This window comes from Aptenodytes forsteri, unplaced genomic scaffold, assembly GCF_000699145.1.
Source record: "Aptenodytes forsteri isolate BGI_AS27 unplaced genomic scaffold, ASM69914v1 Scaffold173, whole genome shotgun sequence".
Classification (NCBI taxonomy): domain Eukaryota; kingdom Metazoa; phylum Chordata; class Aves; order Sphenisciformes; family Spheniscidae; genus Aptenodytes; species Aptenodytes forsteri.
The window spans coordinates 4,088,114-4,103,424 of record NW_008794449.1 but is presented as its reverse complement, the minus strand read 5'-3'; positions in this window follow the sequence as shown (position 1 = coordinate 4,103,424).

The following is a 15,311-nucleotide window of genomic DNA, read 5'->3' as shown; positions in this document are numbered from 1 at the left end:
CAATTCCCAGTGCAATCCTTGAAGACGCAGTGCAATGTACATTCTTTAATGAAAACATTTTTTGCTGATATGGGGCCGAAAAGCAACGATTTATAGAAGTCTTGGGCATGTGTATTGGGAACCTGTTATGGAGAGAGGAATGGAGGTTTGCACCCATGGATGCTCGCATTGCCAGGGCACAGCAGAGCTCCCCAGAGCCCAAAATGCCGGCACCAAAATGTTAGGGAGAGCCCTGCCAAGCTAGTAGCGTGGGCAGCGATGATGTGGTCAACCAACCTACGCCACACCTGAGAGGTGTCATTTTTAGACACCATGTTTTCTACTTGGTTGCAACACGACAGCAATTTCCTCGCTCCTGGGGAAGGTAGAGCCTTTTGCTTCTGCTGTTTCTTTGGCAAATTGCAAATATTTAAAAAGTCGGGAGAGACTTCTGTGCCATCGGAGCTGCTGTGACCCTTCCCAGGGGTTGGTATGCTGCCCCATGACATGCGCTTGGAGGAGATTCTATTGAATAGGACCCCTCTCAGCTGGGTCCATGTGGCCACCAAAATCCAGAGGTTTACCCTCCCACTTGTTGGATTTCCACACCTCTCCAGTCAGCGGCTCCAAACGCTTCGAAGACTTGGGGGTGGCATTTTGCAGGGAGAAGCCATGTCTGGTTTTAAACCCTGTTTTTTTGTTACCATACAGCTTGGGATGGCTCCTTTTCACCTGCCCAGGGAATGGTCAAAAGAAGGAGAAGGTGGGACTTGCTGAAGGCCATGAGGAGTTTAGGGACAAGCTGAAAGGTTATCTGCTACAGGACGGGGCTCAACCTGCCTACCTGGTCCAACATGGGGCAATGGAAATTCATAGAAATCATAGAAATCATAGAATCATTAAAGTTGGAAAAGACCTCTAAGATCATCGAGTCCAACCGTCAACCCAACACCACCATGCCCACCAAACCATGTCCCTAAGCGCCTCATCTACACGTCTTTTAAATACCTCCAGGGATGGGGACTCAACCACTCCCCTGGGCAGCCTGGTCCAATGTTTAACCACTCTTTCAGTAAAGACATTTTTCCTCACGTCCAGTCTAAACCTCCCCTGGCGCAACTTGAGGCCGTTTCCTCTCGTCCTATCGCTTGTTACTTGGGAGCTTTACTTCCCAGCTTTCTCTCTGCTCTTCTCAAAGGGTTACTGCTTTCAGGTGAATTATGAACTAGAATTATACACAGCAGCATTAACACACTTTTATTTTACAAAAATACACTCGGGGTATATGTCGCCTGGTTTTGCACAGTACTCCTACGGGGCGAGCGGTGCAGTCATGAGCCTCTGGACATCTCTGCTTTCCTGAGCAATCAGATGTTTCCCTCTCCTCATACCACCTTATTTCCTGCTCATAATTACAGTTTTCCAACATCTTTTTTCAAACATTCTTTGCCTCTTCACATTAAATGGTTTGTCTTGCTTGTCCAGTCTCCGAGATGTCCTGGAGACACTTCTTGCAGCTCCATTTCTTTTTTTTTTAAACATGGCAATTGCAGCCGATCACCTCCCTCTGACTGGTTTTCGAAAGTGAGGAAAGAGAAAACAAAGGGGACGTTGGAGGTTGGCTACAGCTTGGGCTTCTTCTTGGACCTCCCATGCTCACAGTGGCTTGGGAGGTCCCTGACATGATGGGATTGTCTATGCCAGGTCATGTCACAACACGTCAGACATCCATAAAGCAAATGTCCCTATCCAGGCCAGCTCCAGGCACCGTTTAGGGTCAGTCAGGAGAAATGGGCACATAGAGGACACATGGACCTGGCTTAGTTTTGGATGACTCCCACTCCCCAGTGGTTGCTTCTCCCCACAAAAGGAGTGCAGACACAGTGCTGGAGGTATCTACAGCTGCTTTGTGAAGCCTACGCTATCTCTTAATGCTTATGCCCTGGGGTAAAGCATTGGCTGGGAAGAGGTTTATTTACTACCTGGTGCTGCTGGGACCGGATTTAAAGCACTGAGAATGGCTTCCGCTCATGCAGTACATTGCAAAGAAGCAGGCCACCAAACGTGGGCACTGACCAGGCTAAATGGGCCAGCTGGTCTACCTTGACTGCCCTTACGGTCAATGAACAGGAATGGGGTCTCCAAGGAGTGATGCTAACCCTTGCGGTGGGGTGGAGGACAGAAGAGGGCACCCAGTTTGGGCTGGCTGCACTGGGGCAGCAAATCCCTCCTTCCTGGCCGGTCAATACATACTCCTTCTCCCCAAAGAGCACTTCAGCTCTCCAGGATGGCATTGCCTGTCCTAAACTGGACTTAGAACAATGAATATTTACACTGCCTTCTTCCTTGCAGAATAGGAAGCCTGGGCTGTGCAAAGTCCACTGCTTATCGGAAAGATTCAAGTGGATGATAACAGCCTGTGCAATGGTCTTGATTTTATGCATAATAGGTGCCTGTCTAAAAACCAACCAACAAAATACAGACCACCTGAAAACTCTGAAACGAACCTGAAATTATAGATCTCTGCCTTTAATTTCTTCCTCTTTTTTAACATGCCTTCAACACCAGAGAAGATGAACCTCACCTGAGGTTTTTTTAATGTATTGTGGAGAACTAATGCATTTCTCCTGATGCCCAGAGGGGTTGTGTCCACACAGAGGAAAGGCTGAGCGAGGAGCATCTTTCTAGGAAGGCTGGTTTCAGCCACAGCTCGTACACTGCTCGGCAGCAGTAGTGTTCGCAGGAGCCCATTTCCTCTGTGGTGAGCCACCACATGCCTGGAGATGAGGAAGAGCCACACAGACTGACACCACGAACCCTAGATCTGGCAATGGGAGCCCAGCTGGGCTTCCAGGAGTGAGTTTTTCCCATCAAACCCCTGGATGAGGTGTGACCCCAATGCAGGGGCGTTTGGGATTGCTCACAAGCTGGTCTAGATTAGGGCAGCTCCACCAGCTTCAGGCTCTGCCTGGAGTCCTTGGTGGCTGGAGATGACAGAGAGGTGCCTGGATGGAGCAGTCCAGGGTTCAGCGAACACCAGCCTCCAAATTCCTGCAAACCCCCACCCTCAGAAGGCACAAGGTGACTGAGCTTGAGGCGTGCAAACTATCAGGACCCAGTGCTGGTGCCCAGGTGGACCCCTCCTCATCACCCACAGGTCCACCCACATCCCATCAGTGGACGTGGCCCAAGGGAGGAGATGTCCAGGAGCTCCTAGGAGGGGCTGGGGAGGACCAAAGTGAGCTGGGAGTGGGAGGGGAACGAGACCTTGCAAACTAGAGGCACTCCTCCAAGTCCTCTCTTGGTCCCGGTGGAGCATCATAAGGCAACGGAGGTGGGCAGATCGTGGATGGGTTTTCCTGCTTTGACCTCACTCCCGGTTGGAGGAAGAGGAGGGTTGGAGGGCTCAGGGGCTGCCTTACCTGCTGAGGTTTTGCACCGCCGCTCACATTTCCACTTGGTTTCGAAGCGGTTGCTGTTCCCTCGGCATCCCCCAAAGACGAAGGGCCGGCAGGCGTTTGCCTCTGCGTGGTAATACCAGAGCAGGGCGTAGTGCTGGCAGGAACCCTCGTCCATCGGCTGCAGGCAGGGGGCTGCAGGGAAACATGCCCCCACCACTTGTGTGTTGGACCCGGGTGGGAAAAGGCTACACTCTGCCACCCCCATCCTCCCCACGCAAATGTGTGGGGCTGGTCCAGGGACTTCCACTGCCCCACAGTCAGTGCCTTAGCCCAAAGCGATGGGGTTGGCAGAGCAAAGGGGGCAGCAAGGACCAAGGGTGGGCATCCGGCAGTGGATTTCCATAGTGGGACAAGCACGAGGCTCCTTGTTGCTCCGTGGCACCATCCGCCCCTGTGGTGCCCATTGTGGTGTCCTCTGACCTTTGCAAGGGGGCAATTAACCCCTGGGACCTGGGTGGGGGGTCTTTGCAGGGGTGGTTGCATTCGGGGTGTTGTCTGGGGGACTCTCACTGTGCTTTTTGCTGGTGGGACTGGACAACACGGGATCAGGATCAGGTGAAAACACCCTCCAGTTTGTTCACCACCAGCTCAACACCCTGGGGCAAAAGCAGCTGCTTTAAGCCAAGTCCGAAACTGAGTTTTGAGCCTCTGTTTGCTGGCACGTTTAACTCTTTCAGCGCTGCATCCCCTCGATCTCAATGCCAAAAAGCACTTCCCACCCAGGAAGTGACTTTCCTAAATGTCACTTAATTCAGTGCATTTCACCTGGTAATTGACTGTGGGCTTCTCGGTGCTTGTGCTGAGAGGGACCCGTTATCTGCTGCGCCCGGGGAGCCGCTGGGGAAGCAAATGGAAATCACATGTAACAAGGGCACGCAAACAAATTAGCCACCATTTAAATATAGCTCATTGGAGCCTTACATGACTTTCTGCCGGCTAACAAGTTCTCTTAATAAATGTCACGGAGCAATTGGCGAGGGGAGGGAGAAACCGGCGGCAATAAAATTCTTAATGGTGTTAAACAACTCAGTCAGAAAGGTTGGGTGTTAGTCAGAGAAAATGGAAGTATTTGTGGTTGTTTGCAGGAGATAAATGTCAGGCCAGAGTTTTGTAAATCTGCGAGCTTCGAAAAGCCAGGAGCGATTGTAATCTGGCAGTAATAACCCTCTGACTGCAGAATCCTGTTAACATTTAGAGCGCCTATCCGCACTCATCACTTAGCAGAGCGATTTATGAGCCCTCCTGCCTCAGACCCAGCCTTTAATGGGATTGTCGGCTGGCGACGGCTGCAGCTGTGATTCAATAACTTGTGGTACACCCCATCGATCTGAAACCGCCCAGATCCCAAATGCTGCCTTGATATAAAGTGAGCTTCGACCCAGATGGATGATGTCTTCGACGTATGACACAGACATCAGGAGAGCGCTTGGGGGTGGGCAGGAGGAAGGTGGCGACGGTTGGGGGCCGGTTCAAGGCTTAGCTGGATTTGGGGGATTTGTTCGGTCCTTAGCAGATTACACAGGGGAAAAAAGAAGGTCATCATCAATGGATTTGACTTAAAACTCTTCCCAAAGCCCAGGGAAAGGGCCATCATGGGTAATAAGTTCAATGCATATAAACTGTACATCAACAGCTTGTATAGGCTACGACTTGTTTTGGGGTGTAAAAGTATGTAACATCGGGGTGTCTTGTTCGGCATGAAAGTGCAATGTGATTTTTTTTTTTTTTTTTTTTAAATTATTTCTAGAGTAGAAGGACTGGTTGGCCAACCCATGTGCTGATTGGCCAACCAGTGAGCCGACTGGCCAGCTTTTGTGCTGATTGGCCACTCAGCTGCTGCACGGCCAGTCTGCAGAAAGCTTTGCCCCTTAGATGCTGGGGGACCAGGGTTTGGGCAGGAGCGCTGTAGGGGCACGGAATGTTGCATTTTAGATGGCTCCCTTCTGCTGAGATGCATCTGGCCCTGCAAGTACCTATTTCTCTGAGCTGAAGCACTGATGCTGTCCCCCTGCCCGTGTCAATGGCAGCTCCACCAATGCTACCCAACTCTCCTCCTCCCGGTGACAAAATCTAAACAGCCACATCTTAATTTCTGACTTACTTAATTGCAAGAAATGAGTCTGAACTCTCCCTCTTTTTGAGTCCTGCCCTGTCTTGCAGTGTGTTTGAATTTTGAAGACCGAGTGCAGAAAGCCCTCCACAAGCAAGTCCATAATCCCCTATTCCTCCCCACTAGCCCTTCTGCATCATGTTTTCACTCTCTGTCTCCCATAAATCAAGATTGAAAGCCAAGCTCTGATGAGGAGGTCAGAGGGCCCATGGGTGGCTGTGGCATGGATTTGAAGATGTGATGGACCTGGAGGCAGGCAGCTCATAGGGGTCCTTCTGGGTGAAGATCATTTCCAGGTTGCTGCTAAAATTTAGGGCGGAGCTACCCAGAAACCCCTCAAGTCAGTCGTGTCAAAGGCTGCTTGTTGCCTCCATCAGCATCCCAGGGGATGGGCACGCCCACAGGGCCTGGAAAAGCCACCCACGAGCCATTATCCCATGGGGACAGGAGAAGGAAGATATCCGACTGGTAGCTCTTCTGTGCCAAGGGGACCGTATTGCTCATCAGGTCTGCATGAAGCTGGGCCAAGCATTCCCTCATCGTAATGCTCACTACAGTAGTTCACGGTCAGAAGAAAGGGTAGATGATCTGAAATGCAGCTAAAACTGCCCCATCCTGTCCTCTCCCTGGAAAGATGGCCGTTCTCAGCCAGGCATTAATGGATTTCCCTGTATCCATCGGACTCATCTCCTGGGCTTTTCCACCAGGACACTGTGTCTCAATGCATCTCAAGGTGGTCCTGGAGCCTCCTGGGGAACCACCCCATCGGCTGTGCCTATGGAGTGGGCCATGAACTTCCCTCCAGCCTACAGGCAAGTAGCAGGACATACTTCACCTCGCTATGGCTGAGCAGCCTTCATCCCCAAAAATGATGGTTGCACCTCGGCTGCCTAGCACTGCTCAAGATCCTACCGGGGAGCTTGATAATACTTAAAAGCATGGCCAATCTTGGATCACGCTCTTGCCCTGTCCAGTTGCCTGGTGTAGAGGTAGATGCAGTGTGAGGAGATGCCACAAACCCACTGGTGTTCGTGTACAGGCAGGTCTGTATTGCGTTTGTCCTGACCTTGGCCCTTCTCTCTCCCCCTCTCTCTTGGGCAACACAAAGGGACTGAAATAGAGCTGGTTGTCTTCCCATCAGCTGTAATCAGTGGCTTTAGCCATTAAAGGGTTCGTGAGGCCCTGGGCAGAAACAGTCTGTAATAGCTCGAGTGTTTGGTCTCAGATGTGTAATTTCTGGCTGGTAGGAAGCCTTACTAGAAGTTGCAAAGGACATGGTGGGGAGAAGGGGGACAAAATCAGCCTGAAAACGGCTGCCTCCTTCCAGCCTTTCAAAATGCATTCTTTTGGAGGTGGTGATCATCACTGAGGCTACACATATTTGGCTTTTCCCTTACCCACCACCCCTTCCAGGGGTATTGGCTCACCTCATCTCTGAGCCACTGACCAGTCCTTTTCAGCACGGGGCTTGGCAGCGTGGGAGCCCTCATTGGAAATCCCATCACTGCCTAGTCCCAGGGAAGAGTATTTAGCACTGGGTTCACGGGGTGCTCCAGAAAATACCGGCTGCCACGGTTGGAAAGATGGAAAGCATGCAGCCACACAGCTGCACTTACCTGCAATAAGTGAAGGTGGCTCCATGAAGGGCTTCACTGAAGTCACCAACATGGTCATGCTCTGAGTTTCATTAAGCATTTCTTCCTGGCTTTCACCATGCCTTCTGGTGTGTTCCTGAGGCTGAAAATACCCTTGGAGCTGCCTGTTGATTTCAGCTGCCTCCAGACCTGTGGATTTAACCGCTGGGTCAGCGAGGATGAAATCTGGTGCCACAGTTTGAAAGCCACCATGCTTCGATAAATGGTTGTAGCTCAACAAAATTACTGCCACTGCACAACACAGTGTGGGAGACAAGTCACAACACAATATTTCATTGGCCAGAGTGGCCCAGACCACTGGGGTATGTGGTCAAGGTAGGAAACCTATTTCCAAATCACACATACTCTAGAGAAGGGCAAGCAATTAAGGAGAGATTGAACTGCCTACTGTCTTCTCAAGGAAGGGAACAGGGGATACGCTAAACTTATTCAGAATAAAAGTTGGTTTTGAGGAAGTGCTTCCCAAAAAGTGTGCTGGGCTTCCTTGGGACCTCCATGACTGCACGGACATGTTCCCAGTGTCAGTTGGGATGGAGTTGTAATCAAAACTACATAGATAATTAAATGCTGCTGGATCAGCATCTCCATGAGATAGGTCCCCTGAAGTGCTGAGCACTGCCAGTCTTCTCAGGTAAGACTTGTTTACTAAAAGGCTGGGAATCCACAAAAAGAGTTAGCTAAGTTATGCACGTCCAGCTGGATGTGTGTGAGGCTGTGGCTCCATCATCCTTCATACTGGGTATGTCTGATGCTCAGTGCCTTGAGGGACAAGTGTGATCTACAAAAAGAGTTAGCTAAGTTATGCACGTCCAGCTGGATGTGTGTGAGGCTGTGGCTCCATCATCCTTCATACTGGGTATGTCTGATGCTCAGTGCCTTGAGGGCACTGATGCCTCAGTGTGATCTGGACCGGGATGGCAGGCACATTAGTGGAGCAGATATTTTAGGAGTTCTGGTTTTATGGTGGATGTACAGAGTTTGCAGGTAGAGGACAGTAGATCTAGTAGAGCCTGGCTGTGCAAAGTTAACCCATAAACCTGTTTTGAAGCAATGTGGGCCAGCAGACTGAATCCATCCCAGATTAATGCTCTGTGGTGTGTCCACTGTGGTTTTGATTTGGCTTTGCTTTCCTTTACTAACTTACTGTTTTATCTAAATGATGCTCTGAGCGTGAGGGATGGAGAGGACCACATGCTCCTGGCTGAAGGATCGACCAGCCAGATAACAGGCAGGGCCCTTGGGTAACACCTGGATCATGAAGGCAAAACAGTTCAGCGAGGGTTGTCCTTTGCAGAAGCGTGGAGGCTGCTGTGTCCAAGAACATTCTATGTGCAGGTTTCATTTGTTCTGATTTATTTACATTACAGAAGCAAATGGAGGCTGGGGCAAGGGCAGGATCCCAGGTATGGGACCATGGATAGACATCAGGGAGAGATGATCTCTACCCTGACAGATTTGCTTTCTAAACACAGAGCAGGAGGGGAAACAGAGCTCGGAAAGGACTATCTTATGTCTAGTGTAATTGGGAATATCCTACACCGGGAGAGTTCCCAGCTACTCCAGGCATCTATGACTGTACTGGCTTCTTACATCCAGGGCAAGGATGCTGCTTCTTGACCCACCTTTCTGTTTAGAAATTCCTTGCTTTGTAAATTATCTGCTTTCGTACACTATGAAACAATGCGTTATAAAGGCTAAAAAAAAAAAAGAGTAATGTAACAGTTCTGAAGGAAAAATTAAAGCAAATCCATTCCTGGAGAACATGAATTCACTGCAATTTAGAGTCAAATTGCTGCTCTTAAGTTCCTCCTTTGTCTATTCCTGTTTAAAACATTAAAAACAAGCTGTGGTGAGGGACCCTTTCCAGGTCTAATGATGGCCTTGAAATGTAGTAGGAAACATTCAGGTTAGATGAGATGTCTCAGGGCAACCGAGGCATCAAAGCTGGGTTGACAGATATGACACAGACCTACAAGACACCTGCGCCCATAGAAAGGATCCAGCAGGATACATAATCTGGCAACTAGATCAACACCCAGGGATGATGGTCAGATCCAGAGTTGGAAACTTTCCTCTAGGTGCCTTCATGTGAGCTGAGTGTCTTCAAAAGCTACTGTGGCCAGCTGAGATGCAGAACCTGGTTCAGTATCTCCCATGGAAAAACTAGACCCTGAATCACTTGCCCACATGTAGGCAAAGACGTGGAGGAACCAAATCATCCCTGAAGCACAGAGGACGAGCCCCTGACTGAATGTGGGGGTCTACCTTGGGGTTGGCAGATTGGCCCTCCAGACTCTGTGGACCATATGGATTAGATCTCCACAACGGGAGCTTAAATGATGAATAGACACCTGCACTGTAGGCACCTCACTGGAGCTTATCATGTTGATGGTTTGGGATGGTGGAGCAGCAGGATCTGTTCCGTGGACAGGGAGAGGTGTTCCTGTGGGTGCAGCTTTTAAAGCTGGGTCTCAGGAACAGTTTTGATCCTGTCTCGCAGTAAAGACTGGAAGCAGGAGACCTCTTGGTGTCTCTCTGAACCCTGTTTTCTCAGACTTCTCTCAAGAAATACCACCCCCAGAGCCTGGGTCTAAAAGCAGTCGGTGATCCAGGGCCATTTTCTGCACTGAATCACAGGAAAAAGCACTTATTCTTAACAACATCTTTTCACTTGCAGTTTCAGGCTGTTTTGGGGCAAGGAGAACATACTTTACTCTACTGCATGAATTCACATGCATTTCTGTGTAGATATTAGCAGCCTTACCCCTTTCCATGACCAACCTTCCCAACTCACCTCCACAATCTGCAAACATAAGACAGACAGGGCATAGTTTGTTTGCTACTTCTTTTTTCCCTATGTAAGTAAGATTTTTCAACAAAATCATTATTTTTACAGGCAGCACATGCTTTCATGGACTATTTTTCATCCTTTTTCCCCCCCTTCAAAGCATTCAAATGCCCCCTAACATCTCTAGGCAGAAATGAGTGCGACTCCAGCTTAATGGCTGAAGCATCTTGGCAAATGGTGGTGAACCCAAACCCTCCTTGGTCATAGGCAGACCCCAGGGACTGTGGCAGGAGTGGGGCAGCTCTCTGCCGGCCCTCAGGTAGCTGGGCCTCTGCAGGTCAAGGGAAGCAAGACCCCAAAAGCCTGACACCCTTGTGATGTTGGGATTCTGGGGTAAAACCATCCCCACATGCGGTGTTTCTTTGTTACTGTTGTGGCGCTGGTTGGCAGTTATTCACTGCTGGAGAGGAGAGGTCTGTGTGTCAAGAAGTGCCATGAAGTAGACAGGAATTAAAAGGTTGTTACTGGGCAAAATGCAGCTCCAAACTTTCCCCCGTGACCCAGTGCCTTCCGCCAATCAGCGGGGAAATGGAGATGACCAGGGAGGAAAGCTTTGCTGACAAAACCACGGGGGAAGAAATGGGAAGAGAGAGGGTTTAAAGGGAAAAAATTAAGAGTTTGAGCAGGAGGTCAGGACTATGGCAGACACCTCGCGGCCCAGAAGCCCGCACTTGTCTCCGAGCGTGGAGAGGTGACGTGTCTCCACTTGCTGCTAATGGGGTGATATTTGCTCTGCCGAGCCAGCATGTGCCAGCACTCAAATTGCTCCAATTTACTTGCTGGTAGGTGTCAGAGCGGTGGCCCTGAGCACGGCTCGCTGGCCGACTTACCGCATCTGCCTCTCATTTCGTTCCTGACCACCTCCTTCACCTCTTCCTCCTGTGCCACGGGGGGAAAGCAGAGGTTAGCAGTGATTTTCTACCCCACCACCATCTCCCTCCGCTCTGTGCCCCATCCCAACTCTGCTTGCCCCACCGGAGGTGGCCTCTGGTGAAACCACCTCAGCTTGGGTATGGCCGAGATCAAAGATGTACATTTGATGTCACAGGGACCTCAGTTCAAGATTTGTGGCTCATCAGGGAGATTATTCCCTTTGCAAATTCATGGCCATCCTGTAGCCAGCTCCTCTTGCCATGAGGAGCTGGAATCCCCAGCCCAATGTGAGGACCATGGCACACCTCAAGCCCGGGCTGGCTTTCCAATGAGTGTCTCCACCCTTTTGGCACTGTCCCTGAAGCCATGATCTCTCAGATGTCCCTTATGTCTGAGAAGCTTCATCAACCCACCTGCATGCATGCAAAGGGGCTGCTCAAATCATACTGCAGGCTTGACCCATGGAGATGGGCTGTAGCACTAGATTTAGATGAGATGTAGCTGCACCTCATTTTGTTCTTCTTCTCTGTCTTTTTACCAGCTAATGATGCTCCCCACAGAGCGAGACATCTGGTCTCATGGATTTTGAGTCTATCCCTCACTCTTGGGCCAGCCAACTTCAGCTGAGCATCTTCTACGTCCGATAGTTGGTGTCCTACTGCACTTCACGTGGTCACTACCTCTTATCCCTTGTAGGGATGACAAATTTTGGGGCACTTACTCTTTCAGCAGCCCACACATAGGGCACCCTTGCCCATAACACCCGTGCTAAAACTAATCCTGCCTGGCCTCCACACACTGGAAAGATGAAAGTACCGCGTTGTATCAGTCAAGTGGCACGAAACACATTTGCTCAGGCAACAGGATGGAGACCCTAATGTTAGGGGAGCTGCAACAGGGATTTTGCTCTGATCCGTGTGGGTGAACCACTCCTTCTTCTTCAGCTTTTGCAGTAATGCCAGCTCCCTAATCGCTTTGAAAATGAAGCACATTGCTCTCTCCCGCGCTTTCTTTATATTTGATCAGCCCTGGGGCATTGGCACTGATCCTATCTGCCAAGCAGGAGTTTGAAGCACCACAGGGAGGATGGGAGAGGGGGAATGTGCCTCGGGCTCTGGGTCGTTGTTTGCGTTTGGCATTGTACAGCCCAGCACTGCTCCCGCCCCAGCCTGTGCACATCTGACGTCTCTGGGTAATGGCCAACACTCTCATTTCCCGGATATTCTCTGAATGAATCTGTTTCTCAGCATTTCCCTCCTCCCCTACACCTCTTAGGGACAGTTTGCCCTATTTTCTCTATTCAGGCCTGTGTAATAGGACGTGATCTTGGGCTAGAGTACTCACAGAAAGACCAGGATCTCCCTTTTCTCCTTTCTGGCCAGCTGGACCATTTTCACCCTGTTAAAAACACTTAAGTCGTTACAAAAGCTCAGTAGATTGACCATTAAATGCTCCAAGAATAAGTGCACCTTAGAGAGGAAAGGATGCACTAGGAAGGGAGATGGGGAAAAAGGCTCACGTGTTTTCCCATAAATTTTAGGGATATCTGTGAGTAGCTCACTGAGCAGAAAGGAACAGACTCATCCATGTGCAAGGAAACAAGAACAAAAGTGTGTATCAGAGAGTTGGGTGCAGGCTCCCAGATTTTTTGGGAGCTCTGCTCTATCCAAACAATAAGGATGTTAGTAGCTACAATTTAAGTCAGGTTTCTTTGCAGTTTGTAAGGGACCACAGAGGCTGAGGTGGAGGCGTGGAGAGGATCTGGCCTCCAGAGAACCTCCGGGAACCAGACCAGGCAGAAGATTGCAACTGGGATTGCAATCCCAGCGCTGAAAAGATGAAACACAGGGAAATGCTGAGGTTTGCCAACAGGGCTTTCTGCCTCCTAGGAGAAAATACCTTGAAAAATTTTCCGCTCAGAACTGGATTTGTTGATTAAAAATACTTAAAAATATTAAAGGAAAAGGAGCACAGGAAGAATGATCTAAATTAAAGCTGCGATGATCATTTTTCTCAATCCGTGCTCACTTACAGGGGCTGGAGCGCGAGGAGAAATCGCATTACCCTCCACCAACACATGGAGCTAATGCAATGACACCTCCTGATGCAAGAAGCCCTTGAGTCAGTGTTGGCAGGACCTGCAGCGTGCAGGGACCAATCCGGAACATGGGTTGTAGGTTGCAATCTTGAGATTAAGCTCTTATTTGTACACTCTGATGTGCATTAAAAGGCTGAGCATTACCCCTCTGTACTGAAGTACTGCACTGAGTATTGTTTTACTCCTGGACTGCCATAGCAAGCACAGTTGAGGATGTGCTGGCCCAAAATACGATGTTTTCCCAAAGAAGTCTTATATAAAACAACTGGCAGCCCACAGTTGTCCCAGCTGGAGATACCTTCAGGCAGAAGTGTAGGCAGCATTGCCTGTGTGCAACGCCTGGTGCTTGGAGGTAAAATGCTCTCTGTGCTTTTGTTGTTGCAAAATTTGGAGAGCTGAGAAATGCAACCTAGAACAGCCAGGGTTCATCCAGCCCCAGTGCAGAGCTCTGCACTGCTGCAGGGTGGTGAGGAACCTCACTGGGAGGCGAGGCTGGCTCATCCCCATACTGACCATTTCTCCTTTTCGCCCGTCCATGCCCGGGGGTCCCCGGAGGCAGAGCTGAGGTCTCCCTCTTTTCCCTCGTGGACCCTAGAGAGGAAGAGGAGAGCTCAGTTAGCCCTAGCACCCTCCGGAGATATCCCACGTCACCAGTTGGGGTTTTCCCCCTAAAGCCCAACCTGGGCATGAGTAGGAGAAGATACTCAGAGCTCTCTGGATTTCAGATGCTCCCCAGACAGATCAGATGTGATGGGTCAGAGCCCTGGGCTTTGCCCCCTCTGCCCTGGGCAACCATGAGGTGTTTCCTACGGTCCCTCCCTGCAGAAAGGATGGATGCTGCAGGGGCAGAAGGCAGTTTTCTCTCTCTGACACTCTGTCTGTCCCAGCACTAATTTAAGAGACAGAGTCTCAGCAGGAGGAGAAGGGCTTGCAGACTGAGATAATACCCTCCCACATTAGAAATAAGGGTGGCCTCGCTGCTGCAGTTCAGACCCAGGGACTTTCTCTTTTAATTTAGGGAAAAGACAAGTAGCAGTGTGGATGTAGAAAGTGGCATCTCACAGTCTCTCTTTAATCAGTGTCCAAACGAAAGCCATTCATTATCTCATACACGGCTTTCTGAGCATGCAGTGCTTGTAACTGCTAATATAAAAATTTCCAGCCTTTTTAAACATACATGAGGGGATCTCGTACTTTTGGCTCCTTCCTCCCTTCTGTGATTCTTTTGATATATTTTTCATTGCAAGGTACAGCCTGGGGAGCAAGGGAAAGAAGAATAATGTTGCTGCTATGGTCTGAAGCTCGATCTAGTCCATTTTTTTATTGCTCTGGAAAGATCTTTCTACACCTGCACCCCTTTAGGGGAAGGCTCGGGGGCAGTCCTTCCTATAATCACCCTGTCAGTGGCGAAGCACTGGGTGGGATTCAGCTGTAGCTATAGGCTACTGAACAATGCTGGAGGCCCAGAGCATCCTCTGTGCCCTTGTACCATGGAGCAGATTGCTCTAAGTCAAGCTTTTATTTGATGACATCTCAGGACACAATACAGATGTTCAATCCGACCATCAGTGCAACGTAGACCTTGCTGCACCACCTGCATTTTTCCTTCCTTAATCAATTCCTCCCTAAGACTGAACACCCAGTGTTGGGTATTTTTTGTTTTGCAGCTCCAAAGAGCAGGGTACAGACTTTACCAACATGTGACGCTCTTCCTCTGTATGGGGGAAAACCAGGTTAAGAATCACTAAAGCCTACAGAGACACCTTTACACCACCCAAGTCAGAAGTCCTGCAAGGGGCTCTAGGACAGGGAGATCTTTGAGATCAGGAGAGCTGTTCTAATGAAGTCCAGACTCATTCAGACTTTCACACAAAATTGGGCCTGAATTCTCCCAACTTCTATCCTCAAAAACCAAAGCAATTTTCACTGGTGTATCTTTACCAGCACAGTCCTGAACTGTCAGATGCAGCTACACATCATTCTAAATTCTCCATGCTATTGAATGTGCTTCTCATTTGGTGAAGGATAATCACTGGTGATTGGAGTTTGGATTATTTGGCTGAAATAATTCAGCAGGCCATGGCAGATTAAAGAAAATCCTGCCAGGGTCTCTACCTCCTTTTCTTGTTTTCAAATCAGCAGCGCAATCTACTTCCCATCTAGCAGAAAACTCAAGTATTTTACAAACCATATGTGTGTATGTATGTACATGCAGTCTCTACACACACATATATATATACACACAGAGGGATAAAATTCTTACACATACTTATATAAAGATACGTCA